Below are 9352 nucleotides of genomic sequence, written 5' to 3'. Positions count from 1 at the left end.
ACTGCATTAGCATCGATCCGCCTTGGTGATGTGAGATTGACTTAGTTTGACGGGCGATTTGGACCTAGATTGATGGGCAAATTCTTGAGTATTTGTGCTGAAAATTTGAACCAATTCTAGAGCTTATAATTTAGAGAAAGGCTTTAGTTTTAATATTTGATTAGTTATAAAAAGCCTAATTTAAGTCCAGAAAATGCACAATAAGCCCATGTAATACATGAATTTCGGTTAACCTAAAGTACAATATTCTTAGCAAAAATTTTCAGGGAAAAATAAATTAATTTGGTGCAATTTAGCCCCTTGGGACTTAATTCAAGTCGTATTTTGAGCTTGGGTTTATTTTGCAAAAATTGAGAAACTTTTGGCCCTAAGCTTGCAAGAATTTTCTCTATAAATACTAGCTTATGCTTAGGGTTATGCTTAGGGTTTTGGGTGGAGGCCACACATAATTCACATACGGCAGATTTTTAGAGGGTCTTTCACGTGGAAAAGGAGGAAGAGAAAGCAAGCATTAGCGAACGAGGGAGGCATGGGCGGCTGGATCAATCTGCTCCACTATTCCACGAAGCTTTTTGAACAAGCTTCTCCTTCCGCTTAGTTCCTTCCGCTCCAAAGGAAATCTTGATCAAGTGTTATCCAAGAAGCCCAAGTCAAAAGCTCACCAGGCTTCTTGCACGGGAAGGGAAGTTGCTTTTCCTTTCCATTAATTTATTCTTCCACTTTGAATACATGAGGGCATTTCTCTCTGTTTATGACTGCACGAACTTCGAAGGGAAGAAAAGCCAATTCACACAAAAAATCAAGCTGCCATTGGGAGCTCAAATAGCCCAAGACACCTATAGGAAAGTTTGCGTTGACGCTCTTTATGCAGGTTTTTGGGGCCACTTTATTGAATATACGGCCACTTGGGGGATTGATAGTCCACAGCATAATTGAGAGAGGAGAGTTCTTCGATTCTTTCTTGCAGGTTCTGAGGCAGACGGTCAGGAGAGGTGAAGAGAGAATTTGTCTTCATCCCAAAAGATGAAGGCACACGATCAAGAAAGGAAAAAAGGACACGTTGAAAGGGGAGGTTGAATTCTTCATGAAAATATCATTTTTGTATCCCACTAACTTAGACTCTCTTTCCCTAGTTTTCACGCACAGAAGACTTCTTCATGCGCGCTTGAAGACAAAAAGAAAAGGGAGAATAAAAGAATGGAAAAAGTGGGCATCTCCACGAGCATCACCTCGATCCCGCACCGTCGCCCAGCTCACTGTTCGGGGGATTTCTTGCTGCGGTTTGAGCTGTTTTTGCAGCCGTTTTGTACCAAAAACAGCACTGTTTTGAGAAGCTTTCACTAATTATTGGGTGCAGTTTTTACTTGTCTTTCGGAAGACTTCATGCCATCGTATTAGATTAAATTAAAGTGGGGTCCACAGGGTTACGGTGTGCGCCCATGCGGGCAACCACATCCCCTTAAGCGGTTATCTGTTTCAAACGTGAAAGGTCACGTTGGTTGATTTTAGTCAATAACCGACGTCCTCCCATCGTTCTCTCAAGTCACTTTTCATTCTGTCACTTCAAAAGAGAGCACAGAGAACGAAGAACGCTCCTCCCCAATTGTCGATTATCGTTTGACAGAGAAAAACTCCGAAACTCCGAGATCGCAAAGGGCTTTTAACCGGTGATCAATAAGGTATGTCCTCGTGATGTATCTTTATCGATCGGTGAATCTAGTGATCTATTGGGCATGTTTCCTCTTTTAAGTATATTTTAGATCGGATTAAGTATCCAACATTGGTATCAGAGCAATGATTTAATAGTTTCCCGATCGTTTTCGTGTTGATATGCTGTGTTTTAAGGATTTTTTTTATCCTAATCGCGTCGTTACTGTTCATAGCATTTTGATTATGATTCGTTCATCAAAATAGTAAATTGAACATACCATTAGAATGGGCTCGTCGAGACGATCGTTTTGAGTGGTCGCCGGCCCCGAGGGTCCGCCGGAAGCCGCTGCACGCGCGCCACGCGCCGCGACGGGGCGGAGTCCCGCGGGGCCGTGGCGTTTCGCCCTTTTTATGTCCATTTTTGTTTGTCATTTTTGAGTTTTAAATATGCCATCGTATTTGTTTCGAAGAGACGAAAATTTTGACGAAAATTTGGTCGCCGGAGGACGCCGGACGGCCGACCATGTGCCGGCACGTGCCGCACGTGAGGGGGCCTGGGCTGCGTGCCCCGCACATGGTTGCCGCCCGCGGGGTATTGGGCCGGGGCTGGCCCAATACCAAAACCTTTTCTTAATAAAAAAAAATTGGGCCGGCCCATTTCGTTTTTGCTGGATCCGGCCCGCGACCCGAGCCCCGTTACGGACTCGACCCGGTCCGACCTTTGACCCGTCGGCCGTTGACCATTAACCGTTGACTTTGACGTTGACAAAAAAAAAGGTTTTTTTGGTCAATACTAAGGGGATTTGTTTTACCTATTATTTTATTTGTTATGATATGTTCATAATAGTTACAAAATCATTGGATTTTCGTAATCCATTTTTGTTCTACATTCGTTGCGGGAACAATGATATGGGTAAGACGAAATGCAAGAACACCCTAAAGGCCAAAGAGAGCTGAAGCTCAGCAAGCTCTAAGGGAAAAGATTACAAAATTGGGCCTTTATAAATGGGATAATGCTTCTGACATTATAACACATGTTATTAAGGTTAACGACATGATCCAAGAAATTGTATGGGCTGGACAAGAAATGACTCAAGTAGATGCATTTTATGCACTACGTAACACTATACCCGTAGAATGGCATGGTTTGATGAATAGCGCATGGTGGGATGATGCTACCACATATAAGAAATCCGTGCTACATTTCTTACACGATTTTATAAGGATCGGAGCGATGAAGACGTCATCGCTTGCAATGAATGTGTCTTGGCGCAAACGGAATGCGCCTTGGCATAAAGGTAAGGGTCCTCAAAGGTTTTCTCCAAAGGAGCTGATTTGGGCCCCCGATTTGATTCATAATCCTCCTCAAGACCTTAATGTTTCTATTCCTTGTACCAAGGAAATTACATATGCTCATGTTCTAACCGGAGTTAGGAGGATCACACGTTATTACATTTAGACTTTTATTTTTAGCTAGTTCCTTTCCCGTATGTCTTAGGAGACTTTTAGGAACTTGTGATTGTTGTATGGATGATTTCTGTATATACATTATGTTATGTGTGTATATTTTGAGTGGGAGTGTTCACAAGTTTTGGTAATCGTATGATGAACACAAAGTGATGATTGTATTGGTATTGGTTTTAGATAAGAAAATCTGGATGATGATGGGGAACTTAGTGAGCTGTTGATTTTAGAATTTTTTTTGAAACTATATATACCAGTATAATCAAGATGCATGAATATGATTGCATTTGTTGCATACAAATAGACTTTAAACAAGTGCTAAATGTTATACTCAGATACTATGGCAACGGCATCTAAGAATATTGTTGCTGAGCTCAACAAGGGTGAGAAATTGAATGGAGAAAATTATGAAATCTGGAGTATGAAAATCCAGTATGTGCTTGAAGAACTAGAGGCATTGGAAGCTCTTAACCCGACCATGACCGAGCTAGATGATGGTAATACCGCATAGCACGGAAGAAACAAAGAAGCCTTCACTGCCTAGAAGAAAAAGAACTCAACTGCTCGCATTACGTTGTTGAATAGTATGGATAATGAAATTATGCGAGAGTTCGAGCAGCATGAAAATGCTAAAGACATGTGGGATGCATTGAATGCTAGATTTGGATAGACTTCTGTCACTAAGCTGATGCAGCTTACAATCGAGTCCGACACTTATAAGATGCCACATGGGCAGAATATAAAGCAACATTTGAGGAAGATGTCAAACATGATTAGTGAGCCAAAGGATGCTGGACATGTATTGTCCGATGAACAATAAGTGCAGATCGTAATTCGCTCTTTGCCTCACAATTGGGAACACATGAAGGTGAACCCGACCCACAATGTGAGCGTCACAACCTTTGAGGATGTTGTGCTCCATTTGGAGCTAGAGGAGGACTACCTTCTAGCGGCTAAGATACAATCTAATGTATATGTTACTGGATCTAGCTCACATAGAGCTTCGGGCTTCAAGCGCAAGCATCCCGGAAAGTTCAAGAAGTGGACAGGCAAAAGAGTTGAACCATTTGACAAGAAACCAAAGTTTGAGAAGCATGGAAAAGGGAAACGTCCTGTGAAGAAAAACATTTCGAGGATGAAATGTTACAACCGTGGCAAGAAGGGTCACTTCGCTCGCGACCGTGGCAAGCCGAAGAAGGTAGAAACCCTTAACACACTTAAAAGTGTTTGTTATGTGTCAAGTTCTGTATTTTTAATCGAATCTCATCCTTTTTGGACTATAGACTCGGGAGCCACGGACCATGTAGCCAGAGATGGAAATACGTTTGTGGAATTTCGACGAATTCCAAGTGGACCGAGATGGATTTATGTAGGAAACAATTCCAGAGTAGAAGTGAAAGGAATTGACACTTGCCAACTTATCATACGTGGTGGACGCACTTTATTTCTACATGATGTTCTGTATGCTCCGGAGATTCGTCGAAATCTTGTCTCTGTATTGGTATTAGTCAAACTTGGTTTTAGTATGAATTTTCACAACAATGGTGTGGATTTGTTGTTAGGAACAACTTTTTATGGTTCCGGTTATTTCACGGATGGCTTTATTGTATTGGATATTGAACATGCTAGTGTGAATGTATGTTATTCCCTATTTGCATCTTCTAATTCTAATGAGAATGATGTGAATACATGGCATGCTAGACTTGGTCATATTGGCCAATAAAGAATGAATAGATTAGCCAAAGATGGCTTATTAAGCAATATTGAGAAAGTTGAATTGCCTACTCGTGAGCATTGCCTAATGGGAAAAACAACTCGAAAGCCATTTGGAAAATGGACAAGAGCTGAATTCCCATTGCAATTAATTCATACTGACATCTGTGGCCCAATGAATGTTAGGGTAAGACATGGTGCTGTTTATTTAGTCACATTTATTGATGATTATACTCGATATAGATATGTCTATCCGATATCTCAAAAATCAGAAGCATTTAGTTGCTTCAAGAAATTTATGACCTTAGTGAAAAATCAGTTAGATAAGAAAATAAAAGCTTTGAGATCCGATCGAGGTCGAGAATATTTATCCGATGAGTTTAGAAATCTATGTGATGAAAAGGGAATAGATAGACAGTTATCTATTCCATACACTCTGCAACAAAATGGTGTTCGTGAAAGACGAAACAGAGCCCTACTTGAAATGGTTAGGTTCATGATGGCACAAGCTAATTTACCGATTGTCTTTTGGGGCGACGCTTTATTAACCGCTACCTATGTACTTAACCGAGTGCCTTCCAAATCAGCCACTTCTACCCCATATGAATTGTGGACGGATCGAAAACCCGATTTAAGCTTTCTCAAACCTTGGGATTGTGCTGTCTATACTCATAAGTTCTCACATAAATATGGAAATTAGGACCAAGAGGCAAAAAGAGTATCTTCATAAGATACTCGGAACACTCAAAAGGATATGTGTTTATAAGTGAGCAAGAAAGTGGAAATGTGACTGAATTTGAATAACGAGATGTCACATTTTTAGAGAATGAATTTCCAAAAAAAGGGCGAAATAGGTGAAGATTGTTCTCTATTTGAGACATTGGATCAAGATAATGAGACTGTTGGACATAATGATCCAAGTGGAAGCAATGTGAGAGGTGGGGAGTTGAATATAAAATAATTTCCATTACAACCACTTGATGAATCAATGCCATTATCTGGTCCGAGTGGGAGCGTATTGGAGGATGAAGTACCCTTGGTACAATCTTCTCCACGACGAACCGGTCGCAAAAGCATTCCTCGATGACACTTTGAAATTGAAGGGGAAGCTTTCATGATCGCACCATTGGATGAAGATGAGCCAAGAAATGTGAATGAGGCTCTATCTTGCCCTAATAAGGAAAAATGGATGAAAGCAACGAAGGAAAAGATGGAGTCAATGAAATCAAATCAAGTTTGGGAACTGGTTGATCTTTCAAAAGGATGCAAAGCCATTGGGAACAAATGAGTTCTCAAAATAAAGCGCAAGGCTGATGGCTCAATTGAGAAATATAAGGCACGCTTTGTGGCGAAATGATATAACCAACAGGAAGGAATCGACTATGAACATACTTTTTCTCCTGTGGTAAGATTTACCTCGATTCGCCTCATTCTAGCAATAGTGGCTAGTTTGGATCTTGAATTACATCATATGGATGTAAAGACTGCTTTTCTCAATGGAGAATTAGATGAAGAGATTTACATGGAACAACCTGTTGGGTTTGTTAAAAAGGGCTAAGAACAAAAGGTATGTCGACTTTTGAGATCGATATATGGCCTTAAGCAGTCTTCAAGACAATGGTATATAAGCTTCAATAATGCCATAGTGGCATATGATTTTGATATAATTAATGAAGATAATTGCGTCTATATCAAAAGGTCCAAAGGTCACTTTGTAATTTTATCATTATATGTTGATGATATATTGATTGCTGGAAATAATATGGAGTTTGTGAAGACAATCAAAAGTTAGCTATCTTCTAATTTTGAAATAAAAGATATGGGTGAAGCTACATAAATTCTCGGAGTTAAGATTTCGAGAGATTGTTCGAAAAAGGCATTATCTCTTTCACAAGAGACATACGTTAATAAAATTCTCGAACGATTTTGTATGCAAGATTGCAAACCCATGGATACTTCTATTGCAAAAGGTAATGGGTTGAGCTGAAGAATGTGTCCTAAGACTCCACAAGAGCAAAAATGTATGAAAAACGTTCCATATGCCAGTGCTATTGGAAGTCTCATGTACGCTATGATGTATACAAGACCTGATATTTGTTATACGGTTGGATTAGTCGGTAGATACCAATCCAATCTAGGTCAAGCACATTGGATTACCGTTAAAAGAATCTTAAGGTATTTGAAAGGAACCGCCGATTACTCGCTAATTTATCAAGGAAGTGATCTGCACCTTGAGGGCTACACCGATCTTGATCGGGGAGGAGATTTGGATGAGAGAAAATCCACTTACGGAAATGTATTCTCACCGAATAATGGCGCCATATTGTGGAGCAAGAAGAAACAACAAGATATAGCCTTATCCACTATGGAAGCCGAGTTCGTGGCATTATCGGCGGCAAGACAAGAAGGTGTTTGGCTTAGAAGATTTATTGATCATTTGGGTGTTACAAGAGATGCTGCAAAACCTGTGAAGGTTTATTGTGATAGTCAAGTAGCAATGGCTTATATTAAGGATCCTAAGTTTCATAGTAAGACCAAACACATAGACATTAAGTATAACTATGTCAAGGACATGGAAGCACGAAAGGAAGTGAACCTACGGTATATATCTACGCATAGAATGTTAGCAGATCCCATGACAAAGCCAATTCCTAGAGATGTTTTCTTTGGTCATATAAAGACTCTATGACTACGTAGAGGTTAATATATTGAATATTTGTAATTTTTTCCCTGAACGTCAATAATTGATGATGTTATTTATCAATATTAAAGTCTATAAGTTTATTTGATATTCATGCATATTAATGCTTGGTGCACTATATATTGAAAAGGTATGTCGGACGGATGAGAGGTTAGCCCACTCGCACGGGTAACCGCCTCTATTTATTATGTAGTGAATAGAGATGAGATAATTTTAAGCTTATTATCTAGGTGATAATTGAGAGCTCAAGCATAAAATACTAATACCGCCCTAGCATGATGTTAATATGAAGACTTATTACTTACAATGTCCGGAAGTGAAATAACCCACATATTTCGCTTTATCCGTCTTAAATGCCGGATAAGAGTTCTGATGAAAAACTCTTGGCTGGAGTTGTTACGTGAACTCAAGTTAGACACTGAGTGTGTCAAGATGAGCATCTGTACGGTATTAAAATAGAAAGATATACGCTCCATAAGGAAGGAGAATATACCGTAATACATATTTCATATTACGTATGCACTGTCGACCAATGAGAGTAGACAAAAGTTTTGATTTCAACTTCTCTATGCCGTGTGAGACTCTCGAGGATAAAATTCCTCATTTTTAGTACCCTCATGACTCTTCATTATTCTCAAGGTCTCTGTTTAGTGTTTGCTATCTTAGGGTTTAGCCTATGGTCATGAAATTGATTTGATCTAAAGGGACAATTCTAGAAAAGCGAGCTGAATTGAGATTGAGAGATCTAATGAATGAGGAAGATTGATTTGGAGTTTTTGAAAGTCACATTATGGATTATATTCACGGACCGGTCAATTATGATTATTTGGTGTGATCATAATTGTGAATATAATATGTCAATTTTAAAATGAGATCTAGTGATAAATTTATATGTGACTGATCGATCTAGGGTACATCATACAATTTATTTATTTATTTTTTTTATGTCCAATTTTAGAGCTGTCATATACTCCCAACGGATATATGACAACGAGCTCTCAGTGTATGCTTGTCGCATGGGTTATTTGCCAATATGAACTTTGCGAAGATAAAAAGTTTAGTTGTTAGTCCTTCGTGGACAAATAGGAGTTGTTTGCCCTACATGGGCGAGTGGGAGATATTAGATTAAATTAAAGTGGGGTCCATAGGGTTACGGTGTGCGCCCACGCGGCAACCACACCCCCTTGAGCGAGTTATCTGTTTCAAACGTGAAAGGTCACGTTGGTTGATTTTATGTCAATAACTGACGTCCTCCCATCGTTCTCTCAAGTCACTTTTCATTCTGTCACTTCAAAAGAGAGAACAGAGAACGAAGAACGCTCCTCCCCAATTGTCGATTATCGTTTCATAGAGAAAAACTCCGAGATCACAAAGGGCTTTTAATCGGTGATTAATAAGGTATGTCCTCATGATGTATCTTCGTCGATCGGTGAATCTAGTGATCTATTGGGCATGTTTCCGCTTTTAAGTATCTTTTAGATCGGATTAAGTATCCAACACATCGTTTTGAACACATTTTAGCTACTGTTTTAGCCACAAGTTTCACTGCTATTGGATTCAAAACAGCTTTGTTTTGGGACAGTTTTGCTTGCTAACTCAGCGCGAACTTTGCTCATCATTCATAGTCTATTGCAGGTTTTCTTTTGCAATTCGGATACTTGCACAAGCACCACCACCACAGCCGACCATGACCTCGCATACCACTAATCCCAATTGAAGAAATTGTAAGCGGTGAATATTGGAATATTCAAAAGTGTTGATCGAAGTCACCATCGACCCAATACCATCGTTGTCAAGTCTCTACGACGAGCTGCCACCGTGGAC

The sequence above is a fragment of the Rhodamnia argentea genome, chromosome 9 (genome assembly GCF_020921035.1).
Source record: "Rhodamnia argentea isolate NSW1041297 chromosome 9, ASM2092103v1, whole genome shotgun sequence".
In the NCBI taxonomy this organism is placed as follows: Eukaryota; Viridiplantae; Streptophyta; class Magnoliopsida; order Myrtales; family Myrtaceae; genus Rhodamnia; species Rhodamnia argentea.
Note: the sequence above shows the minus strand (reverse complement) of the source record.